At 46.7% G+C, this 22,461-nt stretch overlaps 1 protein-coding gene across 4 annotated transcripts in view; it reads left to right on the top strand.

Moving 5' to 3' along the window:
- The first annotated feature begins 1,970 nt into the window (after positions 1–1,970).
- Positions 1,971–22,461, top strand: part of ZNF516 (zinc finger protein 516) — a 98,494-nt gene continuing 78,003 nt past the window's right edge. For all 4 annotated transcript variants that reach the window (XM_065753101.1, XM_065753099.1, XM_065753100.1 and 1 more), the window contains exon 1: positions 1,971–2,102. The gene's annotated coding sequence lies outside the window, so the exon portion shown is untranslated. The remainder of the gene's footprint in view (positions 2,103–22,461) is intronic.

Below are 22,461 nucleotides of genomic sequence, written 5' to 3'. Positions count from 1 at the left end.
ATCCACCACCTGAAATTTCAGACGGCACTGAGCACGCGGTGCAGAAATAACCCAAAGCTCAATGTTTTGCATATCTTTTAGGGATATGAATCCTGTTCCAGGCTCGGGATCGGCATGTGAGAAAATCTCCTACTTACAATTACACGGACGGAGGAACTCCGCTGGCGACTTTCATGACATTAATGTACCGCTGCATTGTTTGAAGGTTTCCGTGTCTTTTGCATTTTTAATTGCCTTGGAACTGAGGAAGAACACCCCCAGCGCTGGGCTTCAGCCCACAGCCTCAGCACCTCACTTCTGTGGGAACAAGGGGCACGATGCTGGGCCTATGGGGGCAGCATGGAAAATGCAAAGCGATGCAGGGACTTCGCTGAGCCATACTGCACTGTGCCGAGTGTATTTACTGCCTGAGGAGGAGAATCGACACGGAGAAAAGGGGAAGGTCACCGAAATCGCATTTTTATGTAGTTTGGAAGTCCCACGCACCTTTCATTGTTCGAACTTGTCAATGTTCGCCATATGGAAATTATTAACTTAATACTGGTGTTCTAAATACTGCCCAGGAATGCTTTCTTAGAATGGGATTTTTATTCCTTGTGTCGAGAAACGTCGAACTGATGCACAAACTTTGACTGTGGAACGTGGGGAACTGGGAGGAGCTCCTCACTGGTACACCCCAATGTGTCCGGAGTAACCCAGTGCAGGACGTGGCACTGACACCACATGTCGGGGAGATGCTGCTGTGTAGGGAACAGAAGGCAGATGTTCTGGATACCACTGGGGCATTGAGGCACAGTGTGTTTTCCCAAGCGTGCCCTCTCTGCCTGCACACCCCGGCGTTTTATCTCTGACTTAGAACGAAATTTGCCTGTCCCGAATCCATCCCACTCGGGCATTCATGCTGAAAGCAGCAACAATTGTCACTGACCTTTAACACGCCTGCTATTCAAATTAGTGCAGATCATTAATCACACATAGCTTACATTTTATGATTCGTGTATCCTTCATTACCAACTTTCCCCCTCGCTCGCTCCCGCCCCTTTCCTTTATCCCAAGGCTGCTGGCAGCCAGCCCGACCCCCCCGCGCCCCTCCGCCCTTGCGCTGCTCCTTGGCGAGCGGTGCCCGAGCGCTCCGTGGGACGGGGCCTTGGGGTGCGGGGGGGCACCCCGAGCTCCTGCCGAGCGCTCCGTGCCCCCGCGATTGCGAGACAAAGAAAGGGGAAAAAAAAGAAAAAAAGAGGAAAAAAAAAAGAACGGAAAATAAAATACAAAGGAGGGGGGAAAGGGAGGAAAAAAAGGAAAAGGGGGAGAAAAATGAGGAAAAACCCAAGGCTCCCACCCTCAGTGCCTAGGAGCGGGTTAAAGGAGGGCTGCCGGCCCCAGAGCGAGCCCGCATTTTGCTCGCCTGTGGCACACATCGGGGCGGCAGAGCCACGCGAGGCAGCGGAGGGTGGAACTTCTCGCGCGCAGCAGCAGCGAGTGGGCTCCGCGCGGTGGGTTTGTTGTGTTGTGCTTTTTTCCTTTCTTTCTTTTTTCTTTTTTTTTAAAGCCATGTGGCACATGGATTTGTCCGGAGGTCTTCCAACTTCCCCAGCGCGGCCGTTTGAGCGCCGTTCTCCCTTTGATCTCGACGGAGGACTCTTCATGTGGGTTCTCCTGCTCGTTTCAATAGGCGCGTACGGATTTTACCAGCGGAATTCGCGCACGAAAACAAGAACGATAAGAACGATAATAAAAGTTTCTAGCAGAAATGCGTCGGGGCCAAGCCCGCCTCGGGACGTGGGAACCGGGGCTTCCCCCCCCCCCCCAGCTACCACGGCCGCCCCCCCCGGTTGCCCACAGCCGCCGGTGCTCCGCGCCGCGCTCCGCCCGCACCACTGGGGACGCGAGGCGGCGGCGCGGGCGGGGCGCGGCGCGGGCGCGGCGCGGGGGCGGTGCGCGGGCGCGGGGCGCGGCGGGGCCGCCCCCGTGGAGCCGCTCGGCGGCTCATGTGCAGCTCGGCGCCGTGCGGAGCGGTGCCGCGGAGCGGGGGAGACTGCCGGGACAAACTTAGCGGTCGGAGGAGCGGCCTTCCCCCTCTCCCCCCACCCCCCTCCCGAACGGTAACTTTAGGGGATGGCGGAGGCGGTCGGGGGGGGTGAGGAGGAGGAGGAAGAGGAGGAGGTCTGCGGGAGGCTTTGTGCGGAGGGTGGGTGCGACGGTGGGTGCGGGAAGAGACAAAGAGCGGATCGCCCGAGTTTAAAGTGCGAGCATTGGGCTGAGGGAGGGGGTCCGCGGGTTCGGTCCCCGAGCTGCGGGGCGTAGGGTGCCCCTGCTTGGCGAGGGGGGGGAGGGGTTAAAGGGCACAAGGGGGGCAGCAAGGACGGCGCCGAGAGGGGTGGGGGGGCGGTTCGCTGTGTGCATGGCTATGTTAAAAACAAAAAACAACAACAAAAAAAAAAGGGGGGGTGGGGGGAGGAAAGAAAAAAGGGAAATAATGCGGCTCCAGGCATTTTGTGCTCTAAATCTGCCCTCCCCCCCCCCCCCCCCCCCCGCTATCTAATTAGCGTGGCGACGGCGGCGAAGGGTTCGGGCGAGTTGGAGGAAAAGTTTGCACGGGGGAAACTTTGCGCTCAGCGAGCGGGGAGGGGCGGGGTGTGTGTGTGTGTGTGTGTGTGTGTGTGTTGGGGGGGGGCACGGCTCGGGCACTACGTGTGCGGAGAGCTGTGCGGAATGACAGCCGGCGTCGGTCGGGTTGGCAGAGGGGCGAGCTCCGCGAGGAACCGCAACGCCGAGCGCTGCGGGAGCGGCCCCGGGCGCTGGGGGCGGCAGGGATGCGCGGTGCGGGCTGTGCCCCGCAGCCGCCTCATTCGATCCAGATGCGCGGCCCCCTCCCCCCGGACCGCCGCGCTGTGGGGTTTAGGCGTCCTGAAAAGGCGACCGGTGTAACCTGTGGAATTTGTAATGCAAATAAAAAGCCCGTGGGAGCTGGGGCAGAACAAATCGGCATTTATGGAGTGGGAAAGATTTAATGGCTTTGAAACCAGCGCAAGAGTTTTATTATTTAATTATTATTATTATTAACAATCGTGACGTCGCTTGGGAAAGGTTTGCTTATTATTATTATTATTTTTGTTTAATGTCTGAATCGCGGCGATGAGAAGCGCTTACAGGAAAAACAGATTACAAGATTAACATCTGTTAACACGATCGTTTATCTCCAGCCAAAAATAGGTCAGTCCTTTCTTAAGGAAACGCTCTCGCCGCCCGCACGATTCCATAACGAAATTAGGGCCGGGGAGCCCCGCAAAGAGACGCGGCCGAGCTCCGCTCTGCCTCGACCTGTGCCAAAAATCCGGAATTGGGGGAGCGCCGGGATGGGCGTAAGGTCACGGTCCCATTTTTGGGGACTCTCTGCTCCTCCTCCTCCTCCTCTTCGTCCCGCCCCCCGCTCGCCCTACTCCTGGCGGACTCTGGGGGCGAGCGGCGAAGTTTCCTCTACGGGGAGGGGCCCGCGGGCGGCCCGGCCGAGGCGGGGTTGGGGGGGGGGGGGACCGGGGTCCGGGTCTAGGGGTTGGGGGAATAGGGGCTGCACCGCTCGGCCCCGCCCGCATCCTACCCCGCCCCTCTGGGGCGGCCCCAGCGCCCGGTGCCCGCCCCCGGCCCCGCCCGGCCCCGCTACTCCTCGGGAGGGGGGGGCCGCGGTGAGGTGCGAGCCGGTGCCGGATGGAGGGGGGTGATTGGAAGAGAGAGGCATGCGGGCAGCAGCCCATTTAGGGTCCCCCCCCGCCCTCGCTGCCGTGCCGCCGGCTGTACGTCACGCTGCCTGCGCTGAACGAGTTAACAGCGAGAGGGTTTGTCATTAACTCGACGTGGCAACCGGTATTTGGTTGCTTAACCCCCCCCCCCCAAAAAAAAAAAAGAAAAAAGGCATAAATTTGTGCCGAGGCTGAATGGCAAAACGTGGGTTGCTTTTGAGGAGCGTGTTTTTCAAGCTGTGCTGTCGGATTTGTGCCCCCCTCCCCATGTAAGTGTGGGAGGGTTGATAGAAAGGAGTTTTATTTTGTGTGTGTCTCGATGCCTGACTGTCGTCCTGTGCTGGGGATGAGGCGCTGTGTACGTGGGGCAGGGGTGGGCATTGTGGGGGGGCAGGTTTGGGGGCTGCGCTGAGGCAGGGGCTGAGCCCCGTGGAGCAGTAGAGGGTGGGCTGCTCGGTGTGGAACGCTTTCAGATTGCATTGATGATTTGTGTTTGGGCATTGCTGGGAAACCTTCATCACCCAGTGATGGTGAAGAGATCCCCGTTGGTGATAAGGCATGAAGCCGGTGTGGATAAGGCGGCGTTACTCCCGTATGCTATGTAGGGATAATACAAATGGGAGGTGGGTAGGGGGAAGGCAGTGTTAAACATCATAAGAATAATGTTGTTTTAAAGCAAGGAATGATGTAACAGAAGGTTATTCACAACATGCCTGAAGAGGGGAGTGGTGTCTGCTAACTGCACTCCTACCTGACCTTCTGGGTTGCTGGACACAACCAAAACATTAGCATTTTTCCAGCGCTTTAGTGAGCTGGTGGATGCCCCATCCCTGGAGACACTCAAACTGGAGAGGGCTCTGAGCAACCTGATATAGCTGTAGGTGTCCCTGCTCCTTGCATGGGAGTCAGGTTAGGTGACCTTTAAAGTGCCCTTCCAACTCGAGCATTCTGTGAGATTCTGTGAAACCAGCCTGCACCAAGGGCTGCTCGCAGTCCCTCTGTGAATACGGGTGGCTGTTGCTCTACGTCACAGAAAGGAAAACAGTTTGCATCACCAACATGAAAGCTGCCTATTGTTATTTGCCGGTGACCTCAGGAGCAGTGTCGCTGGCTGAGATGGAGCAACAGTGGTGACATTTAACTTCTGTGGATTTAAAGTTTTCCTGTGTCAGTGACTAATGGCTCTGCTTTAAAAATGAGGTGCATCCCGTGTTTTCACAGATGGTCATAGTGTCGTGCTGTCACCAAGGTTTAATAGTGTCAGTTATCAGTGCTAAAGGCCTCATTGGAGAGGTGAAGAGGGTTATGCCATCGTCTTGAACCTCTGCCTGTTGGGGTGCCCTGCTTGATGTGGGTGCTTGCATAGTGATAGCGCAGGGAACAGCCTGCGAGGGGATAGTTGGGAGGGTGACGTAGTCACAAAGTGCTTTGAACCTTGAGCAGCTGGATTATTTTGTAAGGTCTTGGTGAGCTGATGACTTCTACAGTTACCTGTGGTTATCTGTGACACCGCCTGGTGAGTTACGTTGAGATCCCATTGAATGAAGGGGGTGGGAGGGGTGGGATCTGTATTTAGCGTGGCTTGAACCCATTAAAATTGGTAACATCTTTGGAAGCCCTCAGTTCTGTAAGTACTGAAATTCATGCTCTGCCAAGCGCTTCTTTGGGAATGCATACATGTCGTATGCAGAATGAGCAAATGGGTGAGCCTTGGTGAGATCAGTGAGTACTCAAACTGGAAAGCTGGGTTGGACTGTGCTATTTCTTAAAGTCATCAAAATAGAAAGCTGAAACTCAAAGTGATTGCGTTTTGCAGGAAGTGACTTGCCTCAGCTTGCTAATTTCACTGGGAAGATGTGCCTGCTTAAAGGTGTGAGACACACGTGGCTTTGTAGATGGACGCCTTTCCAGCCAGAGTGGGCATTAAATGTCTGCGCAGAAAGTTGAGGGAAGGGACAGCTGCTTTTCCTCAGTGTGCAGTGTTCCTCTGTTGGGTAGGGGCATGAACAGCCTTCCCAGGAATGGGCTTGTTGCTGGTTGCTGCCCCCAGTGAGCATGCTCGCCCTTCCCTGTGACTGCTGGGAGTTGTGTGAGGGCTCTCAGGGTGGAATGACAGTTCCTGTGTTTCAGTGACAGAGCCTGAAATCCTTCAGAATAGCGACAGCCAGCTACAACTTATTCCACAATTCTTTTAAAATTATTCTTCTTTTCTGTGGCCGTAAATGCCACCCAGATAACTAATCACTGCATTGCAAAAAATCAGCCAAAAGAAAAAAAATAGTCACGTTTATTTGGTTAGGTATCTGCAAGACAAATATTGGAACCTTGGAGCAACAGTGCTATTGGAAAGCAGACATCTTGCACGCTGCAAATGCTTATACATTTCAGAGTGAGGGTAAAGCTATTGCAACTCAGTCACTGAAGGCAGAATTCTGCTTTTCAGTTCCTCAGTGTAATTGTGGGCACGGTGCTTAGGAGTTGGGAGGACATAACAAGGAGTACCTCTCTTGTTTGTAACTCATATGTGAAAAGTAAGTGAGACTTCCTTTCCTCTTCCAGCAGAAGTGATTCTAGTAAATATTATGGTAGCAAGCCTGCATTAAAGCACGCTGCTGGCGTATGGTCCAGGTAGTTACATTACCTTAGCTTTCATTAGGGTGATGACTTCATTGCCTGTGTTTACTTTCATTACCCAACTGTTAGTCAGCGAATGTTCTGTCTCTTGATCTGCTGAACCTGCTTTGCTATTTGAAGCTGTTGAGCTTTGTTATTTTTTGATGCAATGGTTACTCAATGTTGCTTATTCACTTTTTGATGTTGTTTACGTCTTGGTTATCTATAGAGCCTCATCGGTGTAGTTAGATGCTTCATGTTCGCAGTTTCTCCTTGCATTCCAGAAACTGCATTACTGCAACTCTTCTTATGCAAACAGACTCAGGGAATTAAGGGTACATCCTGAGCTTGAATTAGTGTGTGGATGGTTGGTGCTTGTGGCTCTCAGGTTGCTGCTGAAGGGTGCATTGCCCAGTGGGTTAGCAGATATTGTACAACGGTAGCGTTTGGGTGCTGCGAGCTCATTCACTTGTTTGCTGCTCCTGTGGTGTGCATTAACGTTTTGAGTAGGAAACATGGCTGTTTGTGTGGTGCTGAGGGCAGTTGTTGGGGTTTGGTGATGAAGACGGTGCTTGGAGCTGCTGTGAGCCTGATGGAGGCACACAGCTTCTGCTGGGGAATCTCAATTGCTTAAGAACTGACGACTGCTTAAAAGCCCCTTCTGCTAACCGTTGGTTGAAACCATTGCTTATCGAAGAGAGTTCAGTTTGTAACAGCAGGATACTGTGTAGCTGAGTGCTGGTTGGACAAATCCCCACCCTGTTGTACGACCGGGGCAGAAGCCATAAGGCAGGCGTTGCAGTTGCCCAACCGCCATAGGTACCTTCCATAGAGCTCCTCTGCCTTTGCAGGGCTGCGTGTGAGGATGAATTTAGCACGCAGCACTTAGCTCCTAATTAAAGCTTATGGTATTACATCAGTAATCAGGGCACTCTCAGAATCTCTAAGAAATTACTTTTTTTTTTCTTTGTCTGCCCATCTCCATCTCGCTGTTGGGAGCTTGTCTCTCTGTGCCTCCGTGTTGCAGAGGAAATGTGTTCCAGCAGCCTACTCCAAATTGCAAAGCAGGGCGATTCTGTGGTTCCCCAAATCTTTAAGGACAGTTTTTAAAATGATCTGGCTTCTAATCTTCTTTCCAAAGCGAAATAGGAACTACAAAGCACGTGTAATTACAATTTGTGGTTATTTTTAGCATCCTGACATGTTCAGTTTATATTATGATGATAAAAAAAATAAAAAATAGGCAGACGGTTTTAAAACAGCAGCATTTGTGTTATTTCATATGTGATTGCTTTGGTTCTTTTTTTTTTTTTTTTGCTTGGGAGTCTAAAGAAAGCGTATGTTACAGTACATTATGGAGGGTTTGGAGTGTTTGCTGAAAATCAGATCAGGGAGTTTTAATGTATTCCAAACACACACATGCTTTTCTTTTCAGGCAGGTAAAAGAAAGGAAGAGCAGTGAGTGCCTTGCTGCTATTTTTATGCAGCACGGAAATGCTCGTGTTGCTTTGTTGCAGTGATAAAGCTGCCTTCGTAGTAATTTTTTCTTGGCTTTTTTAAGGAGCTTGTGAACAGCGAAGTGGCATTTGTTTTCAGGAAATAGAGGGAGATGGGTGGAAACAGAGGTGCTCACACGTGCTTTAGTCACAGTCATAGTCTGCTTTTACAATAACCATGTTTGCTTGTTAACAATAGATTTGGGGAAGAAATTACCCATGTTCTTTGTTTTTGAAAGGGCAGTGTGTGTTCATTGCCCATGTGGTAGCGTTTAACCCGTATTGTGTGAGCTGACACCGAGTCACATTTGTGTTCTGACTTGTTTTAGTGCTCAGGCTGTTCTTTTTCAGAGATCTAGGACAATAAGTGATGCATTTCATGTTGTGCAATGTATCTGTCTTGCGCTGTTCTAGCTCATTGTTATAATAATACCAGGTTCATGAGTAAGCAATTTCTTTTCCTCCTGAAATAATTTCCTTAAGAAACGGTTGAGCTCTGGATGTTGAAATGATTTGCGGGAAGATCTGCAAACAATAGCCTGTAACGGGACATGCTGTAAAGAACTGTGGGTGAGGTGTTACTGTCTTTGCTGTCTGAAATTAGAGTTGTCCTTCGATAGCTGAGGATATGCTTGGGAATACTTTTTCTTCTTCTTCTTCCCCCCTCCCCCTCTCTCCCCTCCCCTCCAGTCTTTGTACAGAGGTTGCTGAGTTGCCTGTTTTAATAGATGCCGTCTGGCTTCTCTTGGCTTTGAGGCATCCTCGCCAGGGTTGGCAGCCACAAGTATGATAAAGCCATGAATCAGGCAGCTGAAGGCTTGGCTTAAACCTTGCCATTATGGAAATGAGATGGTTTCTCTTCCCTTTGGGTTTGAAGCCCCTAGTGGCTCTGTTCTCAAGCTTGCTTTCTTTGTGGGGCTATGGGTAGGGCCATCTTGAAGGCTCCAGGAGGTGGGGCTGTCCTCGAGAGACATGCAGTTAGTCGAGTGCTCATGAGAACTCCCCAAGTCACCAGTGCTCCTTGGAGAGACACCAGTTGCTCGCTGTCTATCTCCTGCAGTCTTATATTTTAACCTCAGAATACAAAAATGTTTTCCTGAGATTATTCACTTTGATTGTGTGAAGTGTCTGTAGTAGTTCCCCAAAACTGTTACGTTTCCAGTTTCACTGTGGTGTTTGAATGCTAACTTACAGCAGTCAGAAATGTAATTTACTGAAGTTGAAAGGAGCGTTAAACGCTACCTTGGGTTGATTACCACAATACCTTCTTGATACTGTTTCTTACAACTCTAAGAATGCTTATTTTAAGACCATTTTAGAGAAGTGTTTCATCAGCGCTGAGCAGCGCTGCAAGAGATTTATGAATACATACTTTAATTGGGCTTACTCTGTTTGTCTTTTTCTTACTTTCCCCCCAGCTGAATTTTGCCACTGTAATGAATGCCGAGATCTTCAATGCATAATTTATGTTGACATTAATAATGATAGTTGGAGAATCTTTTAATGCCAGTTCGAGAAAACATTACAGTTTATGTTGTTAACCCCCATCCCATTAAGTTTGAGCTGATTTTAGTAGACAGAGCAATGACTGTCAACAATGGGAGGAAATAATTCTGTTCTTACTGTGGCAAGCGCGTTGGGAGTTGGTGCTGTGAGCAGTACATACAGGTGTCAGATGACACGCCAGACACAGGGCTTTGCTTCTGAATGGCTCCTTCCAATTAGAAAGTAATGACTTTAAGGGGATAAAGCAGGTAATCGGAGTCTTTCAGTTCCCCAGTGCCAGGAGGTGTGTATTTGCTGGTGTTATTTATTTATCTCCTTTTTCACCAGTTGCAAAATTGGCGATAACCTTGGGTAAATTTAGAGGGGGGAAAAAACCTTGTGTGGAAATTGCGGGATTAATGGTTTAGCAGTTGGGATTAAAAATAGTCTTAGCAAATTACCCTGTTGATACTGAAGCCAGAATCTGTTAATGAGGTTACAAGCAGATTGGTTTATCAGTCATTTATTTTCTAGGTTGATTAGGGATTATAGGTTGCCATGTATTTCTTTCACAAAAGCAAGCATTGTGAAGGGCTGGGGTTGCCAGTGTTTCCTTTCAAAGCTGGGCATCTGAGGCTCAAAAGTGTCTTCCAGACTGCCTCCCTCTAGTTCTTGTGTCCTGAAATGTAGTTTTCAAGGTGCCTGAAGACTCTAAAAGGGTGAGGGGGCTTTTTAAGGTCTGAAAAGCAGAGCTAAGGCAGTGAGGCAGTCAGCGACATTCATGCAGGACAATGAGTGCTGGATTTTGAACGCTGAATTGTTTGCCATTATATCTCTTACTGCTTCCCTGAAAAACTTAGTGCACTTTTGATGTCATGAGGATGTACATGATTTAGGAGGGAGAGGTGTGATAGATAAGCCATGGACACCTCGCAGTGTGACTGCTGCTCTTTCTTTTTCTGGCTTTTATTACTTAGGTGCCAGCTGGTAATGGGCCTGTGCCCCCTGCTCTGGGTGGCCCTGCTGGAGCTGGGTGGGACCTGGTGGGCCCTGCCTCCCTCAGCTGTGCTGGCATTGTACAGTGGACACTGATAGCACAGGAGCTGCGGTGCATTATAGATCGGTGACTTTTGCATGTCCTATTCTGAGCTCCAAACAAATTGCCTTCAGTTGTACCTCTGCGTAGCAAATCTTCTAACTGCCACCTGTATTTTGCAGGTCAACAAATCCATCCATGAGCTAGGCATAGAACTGCAAACCAGAGCGTCCCCTCAGAGCCTTCAGCAAGGCTGAGAGCTGTGCTGGAGTCCTTTAGATCTTATTCTTATCACTGCTATCTAGCTCAGAAGATGCTGTGGCTTTCATGCTCCTTTTGCTGCGTGTCCTGCTGTGCACCTTGAGATAACCTAGTGATGTTTGTTGGTTTTTCAATACTTGCCAAGGGAAATGCAGTCAAATGGCAGATGTAGACTTATAAACGATAAACATCCTATAGGTATAGGAGTATATGAGTGTGGAAAAAAATTATGAAAAGTAATTCTGTAGAGGAGCAGTAGAAGCACTCTTTACTTTCACCCCTGCTTTACTTCTGTGCTGTGAGTCTGGTGGGTTTTGTCTAGCATAACTCAGAGCTTTCTTGTGGAGAGTAAGAGCTGCTCTGGGAACTTTGCTGAAGAACAAATGCCCCACGTTACTTTTTGTGTAACTCCACCATGAGGTCACACCTTCCACATGGGATAGCTGAGCTGTGCAGACTTAGCTGGGTGAGTTGTGCACATCTCCGGGCCGTTCCCCAGCTGCCATCAGCTCTGTGCTTGCAGAGGCGCTGAGGAGCTGGCGTGGGCTGCAGCTGCTGTAAATGCTTGAGGAGAGGGAAACAGAAAATCAGGCTGTGAAGCTGAACACAGCTCTAAGGGGAAGGGGGAAGCAACAAGGCTGTACAGAAATATGGTGGGGGAAAGGGTTTTTTGGGAGGATCTGTGGGTGCCCAGGAAGACAGAAAGGATGGAAAGCCAGTTTCCCCATGCCTAGGAGCACTTGGTTCCTGTAGATGAGTGTCTTTATTTGTGTCATCAGGTGGGGAACACTGAGAGCTGTGCAGGAGCTGTCTGCTGTCTGTGCACTGCCTCACATGGGGCAGTCCGCTGTGTCACCAGGGGTCCTGGGAAAAGTTACAGTGTGAGAACTGCTGGGGGGGGGGGTGAGAAGAGGAGATTGGAAGGGGAGGAGGAGGAAACTGGCCAAGCACGTGTCTGCGTGTGCAAGAGTGGCTGGATTTTTCTTTTGTGAAGTTACTTTAAAGAACTGAGACTGGAGAGGGACAGTGTAGTGGTAACCAGCCCCTTCTTCTGCAGCTCTGTCCCCTTGCCTGCCTGGCTCCGTGTTCTCCATCTCCTGGCTGCTGTGCGCCTCTGAGCTGGTGTCAGCACTGACAGCCTGAGCGTGGGGAGCCTTGGGCTCAGTGGGTGGATGTGGCACGCAGAGCCTGTGGGGTTTTTGGAGGAGGAGTATGAAGAGGAGCAGGTTTGTGTTAGGGGTGAAGATGGGAGCAATGTGAGTGTTGCAAGGGGGCTGGGAGGAGAGTGGGGCTGTGCTTGGAAAGCAGGATGCTGGCAGCAGCGGGCAGAATGCTGATGGCACTCGGATCTGATCGCTACTCAAACTGCCTTGAGAAAGGAAACAAATTCCTGAGAACGGACGCAGTTTGTTAGAAGTAGCTAGGTTTGGGAAAGACGTGTGTCAGCAAAACCAGCCGTTAAAAAAACAGTAGTACGAACTGGGGGAGTCTGTTGTTCATGGCCCGTCTTTTCTGTGAATGCTCATGAATTTGATGAAAGTGCATTTTCTAGACGTGGCCTTTACCGCTCTGACCTCAACGCTGATGACTTTTACAAAGAATGCGCTGGGTATAACTTTTCTGCTCTTGTGGAGAAGAGTAATAACCTAATGTGCTAAGCATGTTAGGGGGGTTAAAATGAAGACACGCAGCAGTTTCTTCTTCCAAGCTTCTGTAGTTGTGATAGCTCTTTCTGCTAAGCCGTCATATAAATCAAACCACAACATGACGATCGGGTAAAGGTGTGTGGGAGCGCGCCAGGCATTTGTTTTCATCTGACACAAACTCAGTGGTTTAGGCTTACAAAAGATGATGATTTATCAGGGCAGCGCAGTTGTAACCATTGTCATAAGGTGGCACCCAGCAGCAATGATGATCTATTTCTGTTTTTCCCAGGATGTGTACAAACACATAGCAGGAATCAGTCCCTAGACTCGATTGTATCTTGTGTGTACATGTGGTTGTATGGATCCATTAATGGGTCATTAAAATTCCTCAAAGCGTATCTGCTGTCAAGTTAAATGCTCGTAAATGTCAGTTAATTATCATAACCCTCTTCACAATACTAAGTTATTAGAATTGAATTTACTGTGCATTTCGCTAGAGAAGGGGGAAGCCAACCTCAGTGTTTGATCCTCGGCTGGCATTTGAATGTCTGTCCACCACGCACAACAGTAATTTGCCAGCACTCTGTGGTAGGGAATGCTGCTGCCTGTCTGCTTGTGCTCTGGAAATACTTTCTTTATTTCTTCTCTCCTGTAAGTGCAGCTTGTGTCTGCATAGCTGTGGGCTCTGTCCAGTTCTTCAGGAGAATGGTGCCATGGGGCTCCTGCTCTGTGGGTACACAGGTATGTGGGTAATGACAGCGCACCAGGATTGTCCCATGAGTTAACGTGACAGCTGCCTCATCTGTATGTTGGCCCCCTTTGTATCTTGTACAGAGGGTGAGTAGCCAGAAAAGGTTCAGGCTGAGCAACAGGAAGAATTTCTTCTCATAATGAGTGGTGTGGCAGTGGCACAGGCTGCCCAGGTGGTGAGGGAGTCACCATCTCTGGAGTTCAGGAACTGTGTGAATGTGGCACTGAGGGACGTGGTCATTGGGGATGGTTGGATGATTCAACTACATGATCTTAGTGGTCTTTCCAGCCTTAATGATTTTATGGCTCATAGTACATGGGAGCAGCCAGGGAGGAATGAGTTCTGCATGGCGTATAGCATGGATATCTTCATCTGTAAAGTATTATTTCCCTCAGTGCGAAGATGCTCTGCTTTTCCAAAGAGCCCTGACATCATTCTGGTTTTGGTGATACAGCTTATTATTAAGAGCTCTATGGCATAGTGTATATGCACAGACACAAAGCTCACATTTATGTGTCATCTGAGCACTGCAGTGCAGCTGGAGAGAAGTAGTGCTGTATACCGTGAACGTATAAATGGCTTTGTAATTTTTTTTCAGTGCAATGGTTAGAAAATGATACAGATTCCCTTGCTTCAGGAGCTTGTGTCATTTTGATCCTGGGGACCAATACTTCGATTTTTGTTGGTGTTTATTCCCTAACTTGGGCCACATTAATAAACTTAGATCAGCATACGTGAGAGCAGAGGTTGATATTCTATGTGCTAAATATGCACTGTAGCATAGAAAGTGTAGCAGGATGGAAGGAATATCAGATAATAGAGGGAGATGCTGATGGCGTATCTCCCGTGTCCCTGCACTGTACATCAAGCACTGAAGTCCCCAAGACATGTGCTATCCTCTCACGGGTGGGCACAGCCTATGCTGGCTCCTCTGGTTCGTGTACTTGGCTCGTTTATCTCATCTTCTGACTGCTTTTTCCTGCAACCCAAATGGTTGTGTAGGTTCAAGATCAATTCATGGCTTTTATTTAGTCTCATTCACTCCTGTGTGTGCATGCACACGGTGACACGCGTGTGCTGCTGCAACATAAGATCTTCAGAGCCATTGTGGAATAACTTCCCCTGACATCAGTGAGCATTTACCACTCATCTGAGGAGTTTCTCTGACTTCAGAGATACTTTCTCATGAGTAAATATTCATCACATCAGCACTGGTTACCAGACTGGCCCCACTGACTAGTGTTATTACTCAGCCATCCTGAGTGTGGCATTTCTTGGAGATGGAGCCAAGTGTTGGCATTGCCAGGCCCTGGCTTGAAAAATGTGAAATTGTTGTTTGTACTTCTGTTCCTGATATTGGCAACCTATTTAAAACCAGGCAAAGACAGTGCCTATAGCCCGTAGGTAAAAATGCCTCTTCGGTAGTGCGGCTTCATGTAGAGCACTTCATCTGTGTGACAGCACTCTGTGGTGTGTTTTTGTCCCCTACTTCCCATTCATCCTGGTTCTCACTGTTCTGTGGTGGCTTGCTGTCGTTGCCCACCAAGGTGGGGATTTCAGGGATGCAGATCTGGCTAAGTTCCTCCTCTGCATATGTGGGACATATACATCTGAGTTTTGTGAGTGTCTGTTCAAACTACAGGTCCTCTGTTTAGAGAAGAGGGGTATGTGGCTTGCTAAGCAATGGGAAAATTAATGCAATATTGTTATGGCATCCACAGGTCAATACAAAGGTTCTGTTTTCTTTAGTTTCTCAAATATGGCAAAAGATGCCTAGCTAAGTATTGCTAAAAAAATAAACTTGCTTGCTAGAATGGCTGTGATGCAGTTAATGCCAAAGGCAAAAATGCAGTTTAACAGTGACTTAAGAGTCCTGTAGTTGTTCAGTATTCTCAGTATTCCTGCATTTCTTACCTTGGTAAAGAGCAAAACATTTCCTTATTCCATTCCATTTTATTTTTTAAATCATCTTCCTCTTCTAGTTTTTCAGAAGTAGGTTGTTCACAGTCCTCTATGCTTCTGAGGTTATATATTAGCAAGCACAGTCTTATTAACCCTTTCACATCAGAGTTCATGGTGTGTAACTTGGGCATGGTGTGTGCCTATGCATGGGGAAGAAAAAGTGGCAAGATTTATTTTAAAGCTGTAAAGGTGGATACGTGGTGCTGGCGAGAACCAGAGTGCCCCAAGGCATCCTTACATTGCCAATGAGGATTTGAGACTTTATTACAATAAATTTTATTGTCTAGGTTAAAAGCCAAATTCGTTGAACCAAATTAATCTCTGGTTCATTTCCAGCATTGGCAAAGCTTAACCAGGAGCAAATGTAGCCATTTAGCTAAGGATGTTATTTATTTCATATCTTTAAACTAATATCAGAGTGGGTTCAAAATGTAAATAGGTTTTGAAGCTTTTGTATGAGGTTGCCACTCTGCCGATATTAAAATGGATCTAACTTCTTGTTTAAAGTAAACATCCTTGCCTTGAGTACAAAGCCTGTCCTTGGACTGGCAAGCGGAGCTGTGCCAGCACATTCTGGTGGCCGCTTGGAAACTGACTGAACTGACAGCAAGGATTTGCTTGTGTGGGTCAGTCTGTACAGCTGGAGATTTCATTTCAGAGGTAATTAACCATGCACCGTTGCCTAATTTTAGAGTTCAAATGGTTTCTTAATTTATTTAAGAGAAGGAAGTTATCTCACTTTGAAATGTTCAGGACAAGGATGGAAACGCAGGTAATTCACCTTATGTGGCAGGAGAAGAGTTTTGCTTGATTACTGCTATGTTTATACATCAGTCTAACCCATCCCCTAGTTTATGGATTCAGACTCTTCGTGAAAATGTCAAAAGTCCACAGTGTCCTGAGTGCTTTGCTGAGCTCTGGGATATACTGAGCACTTGTATATAGCTTCCAGACCAAGCAGGTGTCTTGAGTTCTCGCAGCTTACCTCTGGCTGTGTTATTCCAAGACGCTTGGTGCTCCTCCCCAAGCCAGCTGTGATTTATTCTTCATTAGAAGGGTTGCAGGCAGCCCAAATGACAGTATGGAGATCGTCCTCAGAGGCACTTCAGCAGCTGCCCAATGCAAAAGCATGATACTGTACCTATGTACCTCTCTCCCCATTGCTCCGTGTGCCCTGTGTGACATCAGGGAAGCACCTCTCTGCTGGGCTGTGCTGGCTCCCCTCCCCAAGTAATCCTGCTGCAGACCCTATATGGATATCTTTTGGCCCCAAATTCCTCTCTGGCATCACTTTGGGAAGCGTGTTTTGACAGTGCTTTCTTACATATGCTTTTAGAGAGAGACACTGCAGGTGTCACTGCAGATAACTCTTCTCTGGTGTGCAGTTGGGAGATTCCAAGACAAAGGAATCAGGGGGAATTACTGGCTGCTTTTAAAAAATGCACTAAATCTTCTTGAAAACAGCATAAATGTTAGGAAATGATATATCGGTGTTGGGTTTACCTGGGAGAAGCTGTTTGTTTCAGTGTGACACATTTGTTTTAGACAGTTCCAAGTCAAGGAAGGAAAGCATATTAGCAACTACAAAAGGTTTAGGTTAATCCAAAATGGTGATTTAACATTTTCAAGGGAGTGTTCGCTGCAGTGTCAGGTATACTCATTTTACCCTAACTGCACTGCTTTTTCATTGATGAGGTGTTTTACATAGCTGTGTGGTCTCCCTGGGAGTGTAGACATACTAAACTCACAAGCAAGGCTGTTGTATTCAGTTGATCGTTTTTGCAATATCTAGAGACGTGGGGAAAAGGGAATATCTCCCTTTATGTGAAAGAAGAACTTCTGCGATGGAAAGAAGAGTTCAGACTCCAAGGGCATCTTCAGAGGATAACAGCTACAATCTCTTACCCGGACAAAAGTAGAAATGAGAACTGTTTGTTTGGCTTTTACTACCGTGATGCACCAGGACACAGAAATGACAGCTTACTGTGGCTGCTGACGGATAATCTCCACAGAGGTCCTGAGCTTGGGTTGGTACCACAGCATGTTCTACCTCTTCTTTGGGAAGAGGGTTGCTATAGGAAATGGCTGAATCAACAGGATGAGGTTTCTGTTTGTTGGTTTTTCTTAATTCATGCCCATTGTTTATTTTCTGGGTTTGACATCAATACCTGTGAAGACAGTGGAATCAAGTGTCCCATCATCAACTTTGTGGATGTTATTAAGCTGGGGCGCCTTTAACACACCCAAGGGACAGGATGACTCCTAGGGGGACCTAGTCAGGTTCTAGCAGTGGGCCCAGGAAAACTTCATGAAGCCAAGTGTGAGGTCTTGCACCTAGGTTGTGGCAACCCCTGCTATCAGTGCAAGCTGGGGGATGTAGGAATAGAGCACAGCCCTGCCAAAAAGGACTTTGGGGCACTGGTGGATGGACATAAGCAAGCGATGTGCCCTTGCAGCCCAGAAAGCCAACTGTATCCTGGGCTGCATCAGAAGAAGCGTGGCCTGCAGGATGAGGGAGGTGAGCCTGCTCCTCTGCTCTGTGCTGGTGAGGCCTCACCTGGACAACTGTGTCCAGATGTGGGGTCATTAGTACAGGAGAGACACGGACCTGTTGGAGTGTGTCCAGAAGAGGACCACAAAAATTATCCTGCCCCTACAAGGACAGACTGAGAGAGCTGGGGCTGCTCAGCCTGGAGAAGGCTCTGGTGGACCTGAGAGTGGCCATTCAAGGAGGGCTGTAAGAAGGAAGGGGACAGACTCTTTAGCAGGGTCTGTGGTGATTGAACTAGGGGAAATGGTTTCAAAGTTAAAGAGGGGAGATATAGATTGGATATATGAATTTTTTTTTTCAGTTGTTGTGTTTGGTTGTTTTTTTTCTCTAATGTGATAAGGGTAGTGAAGCACTGGAACAGATTGCCCAGAGAGGTGGTGGATGCCCCATCCCACTCAAGGTCAGGTTGCTCAGCCTGACGTAGCTGTAGGTGTCCCTGATCATTGCAGGGGGGTTGGATTGGATCACCTTTAAAGGTCTCTTCCAACTCAAACGATTCTGTGAAGACAGGAACTACTAATGCTAGCACACTAGATGTCTTATGTGATTTTGCAAGGGGGAGGAGGACAGGATTTGGCTGCGATGTAGCAATTTGGAAGTGTGTTCAAATGTGATAAGGCCAAGGTGGTGCAATTACTGGGGTGCAGTCAGCTTGGGATTGTCCCGTGCTTGCTGCTCTTCCTGTGGTTGCTAACACTGTGCCTGGTGGCAATTGATGGGTGAGGCATCCTGTAGTGGAGCAGGGTATCTGCATGCACGAGCTAGTTCATTACTGTACTGATGTAATAATTTGGAGAGGTATTACAGCAGAACAAAGAGTTTGCTTACTTCTTCAGATTAACGAGATCTCTCTCTTAAAGCAGGGGATTAAAAGGTAATTATTCTGTATTTATATAACAATCACTTGGAGTGGTGCATGCTAGATAGTTTATCTATCTTTTCCTTAGGATTGTTTCTTATTGCTTCATTTTTAAAAGCTGTTATGTTGCTGAGAAGTTTTTTTTTTTATTTAATTGAATATAAGATCAAGTTGTTTTGTACTCTGTATAGGAATTAACTATTATAGTTGAGCAAACACAAATGAAAGCCTTATTTGGTTTATTTTGACCCAGTAACCTGAAAGACATTTGAGGTAACTCAAAATCAGTATATTTTGGTTCAAGTCATCCTTAAATTGTGTCTGTCGCTTTTGTGCCTAGTGCTGTAATGATTTTGTACCCATCCTTGTAAGCCCAGCAGATCAGGCTTCTTTGGCAACCAAATCCCAAGTAAAAGAGCCACTGTCACATCTGTTGCCTTGTTTTGTCACAGCAACTCTCAGTGCAAGGCAGAGGTGGAGGTGTGGGGACCTTTTTGCTGTGGATTGTGGAAAGCAGAATAGGGCAGGGGTATGACATGGAAATGGTACTTACCTGGATGCTCTGAGATTTTTTTGTTTGAGTTGAGGAGGGCTTTGAAGTTTTCTGGTTGAACTACTTTCTCTTTACACACACACCCCCCATCATCTTCACTCTCAGGTGGGTGGATTTTTCTACCTACACTTAACCAGAAGCGTTGCTTTAGCTGCTGTCCTTTACGAGAAGAAGATGCTTCCTGTGAAAAGCTGTAGTTATATAAAGAAACCTGTGTTTGATTTCTCAATTCTGAGTCTCTGTTCCCTTTCAGGAAGAAAAATGTTTGATTTATTTTTTATGTTTTGTTGGGCTTTTTTTTTATTTTTATTTTTTTGTTCCACTATTTCTGTTTGAAAGAAAAAATATCCAAATAGTGCTATTCATGGCCCTATAAGACATTTTAACTACTTTTCTTGTTGAGCAGAGAGAATCTCAGGGAGTTGGGAAGTGGCAAAGGAAGAGGAAATAGAAGGGGACTTAACCTGTCCTCTTAGAAGTAACAGTGCAGTGAAGCTACAGACCTTTTGAGGTTCTTACAGCAAAACTTATTTTAGCTGTTGAAAGACAAAATGGTTGCTCCTGTTGTAACATTTGAATATCTGTGAGGAAACGCACGAGACTTGTGTTTGCTGACTTATGCAGTGACACACGTGTGTTCTCCTCTTCAGGCCCACACACCCTCAGCTGCCACTGCTTTCCTCCATCAGCAGGTAGTTATTTGTGTAAGATTATAAGGGAAGTGGTAACAGCTTTGTATTCCTTGGTGTTCTTGTTATGCCTGGTAGGAAGCTTCCAGGAAATGCACGGAGCTGTCAAGAATGTGAAAGATGCAGAGTCTTCTTGAAGAAGAGAGGCTCGGGTAGCAGCAGATATGGCAGCCTTTAGGTGCTGCGGAGAATGAACTGAAGTTGTTATGATATTATGGCAGGGATCTGCCAACCTGTCATCTTTTGATGGACATAGTAACTGGTGACAGGATGCTGCACGAACGCCAGCCAGTTTCTTGTTCTGTCAGCGCGGCATTGGCGCTGCCAGGGGATTGTTACTTAAACTATAGCACTCGGAGAGAGCTGCTGATCAATACTACAAACGGACTGTGTGTGTTTGGTACTATCAAACCTGTATTGGTCTTTCAGCTGCATGAGGAGAGGAATGGTTGAAGGGGCTGAAGTGTTGGTTGTGGGTAATTCTTTTAAATTAAAGCAGAAACATTCTCAGCACTTCACAACCTGCAAGATGTAAATAGCTTCCTGACAGCTTTCCAGCATCAGTTTCATTTGTGAGTTGGCTTGCTGATACCATGAAATAAAGGGGAAGAGAAACCAGAAGTACTGGGAAGTGTGGGTTTTTTTTTTATATATTTAGTGTGGCTTTATTTGTTTCTTTAACATAGCACTGAGTGAGCATCCCAAAGACATGATTTTACAGCCCTGCTGTGACTAAACACCTCCCAAGTGAGTCTGGAAGCAGGTTCGGGAAGTGGAGATGCAGCAAAAACAAAGGAAAGACTTGAAAGAAGGAACACCAACGTTATGCAAGATAGCAGATGAGAAATGATTCAATAATGGTTACAAGCGTTCATACAAAGGAAAAAAATAACACATTCCCTCTTAATCGTATTGATTGTGCATTGGAAAAATGAACCAGAGCTTATTGCATCCGAGTTGTAGAGAGTGCTATCTGCAGATGTGGGGAGGAGTGTGATGGAGAGCTTTTTGCCATGTGCTTAGGCAACAAGTAATGCAGGAAGGATTAAAGGACTTCTCAGGTGAGGTCATCCTCTGTTTAATGCCTGTTGAGAAAGCACAGGCATCTCGTAGCCTTTGTTGAATATATTTTGGAGGGTTAAGATGATTCCTGCCACTGTATCCACTGTGAGTGATTGTTTAAAAGGAAGATCAAAGCTCCGGTCTTCTGTTGGCAATTCTTTGAAAGGGAGCGTGCTTTTTATTTTACTGTGTCGTAATTCCTAGTTCTAAGTGTGTGATGGTTTACCATTGCTAGAACAATGCTCAAATTACTTATTCAGACAAAAAACTGTAAAGTCTGGGTGACCTAATTATAGATGTCTAAATTGGCAGTCCTGTGTCCTGGTATTAAGTATTCCCTTACTCAGAAGAGCTGAGTACTTAGAAATCCCATTGCAGTCAACGGGAATTGCAATAATAAGCACTTTGAAAGGCAGGCTCTCCTTGTTAAGCACTTAAACTTGATGGTTTATAGAGATACCTGAGACTTGAAAAGTGTTCACCTAAATTAGTAACCCAGTTAATATCTCCAGAGTTAATTAGCTGTTTGAAAAATATTTGCGGATCATTGTGAAGGCTTCACCTTTAATATTAAATATATTTTAAATACAATGTTTTTGCTTGGAGCAGATGACTAGAATTTGATCAAGTGTTTTAAGTACTGCCTTATGGAAAAAATCTTGAAGTCTCACATTGAAATCAGAGATTTCAGTTTTTGTTAAATCTACTGTGTCGTGATTCTGCTAACACTTAATATGTATGAGTAGCTTTGAAAATACGAGTGCTCCCACTGGACTTAATCAGATTATTTATGTGTGTGAAGTTACTCCGTTGCGTAAGTGTTTTCAGAATTGGGGCTTGTGTAAAGTTTCAGTTAATGACTTAGGTTTCTTTTTGTTCAGTTCTTAATAACTTCTTGAAAATTTCTGAAAAGCCACTATTTACAGCACAGCCCACTCTCTGCATTCCGTTTCAGAAGGGAGAACCATTTCAGGTCACATTCTGTTTCTGCAGAAGGGGGAAAAAAAAAAGTAAAGTAGAAAGGATTTTGGCTTTGTGTATTCTTTGTCGTTGGTACAATGGATTCATTCATAAAACCTTGCTAAGATGTGTTCTGGTATTTTTTTTTCCCCTCTTGTTGTAAAATGTAGGCACAAGTTTTCCTGGGGAGTAACAATACAAAAGCCTCAATTTAGAGCTGTAATTATGAAATGCTGACTGGACCGTTCAGAGCAGGTAATGGTTCTGTACGGAGTGAGGAGAGGGATGAAGCTTTTCACTAATGCAGGCCACTTCAGGACATTATGATGTGTGTGCATCAGGTATTTGTATTCAGGCAGTGTACAACAGAACATGTAAAAATGGTATGACAGCATCTTTTAGAAAAGCATATTCATAAAATAGTTTTAAATAGATTCCGTAATGCTGCCATACAGTATGAACAAACTGCATGGTTCAGAACATCCTTGCTTTCCTCAGACAGTATAAAATACTTCATTGCTATTAAATTTTAAACAGGATTCAGTGTGTGTCCTTTTAAATAGACATTCTAGGCAATACCTGGAAGTTTAATGGTTTCAGACACTTTTTGGCTCGCTCTGCAGACAAAATGGAGCATTTTCAAAGCAGCAATTGAAAATGTTACCAAACCCTTATGCACAAGAGATGGACAAAAAAACCACTTTGTTCAAAAACTTATTCTGTAACAGCCCTTTACTGTGTGTATATATTTTATATTTATATTGCATATATAATATATATACAATATATAGTGTATAGAG

This window comes from Cyrtonyx montezumae, unplaced genomic scaffold (assembly GCF_038088225.1).
Source record: "Cyrtonyx montezumae isolate F1298 unplaced genomic scaffold, pur_monq_1.0 scaffold_8, whole genome shotgun sequence".
In the NCBI taxonomy this organism is placed as follows: Eukaryota; Metazoa; Chordata; class Aves; order Galliformes; family Odontophoridae; genus Cyrtonyx; species Cyrtonyx montezumae.
This window is presented reverse-complemented; position numbering and strand designations above follow the sequence as displayed.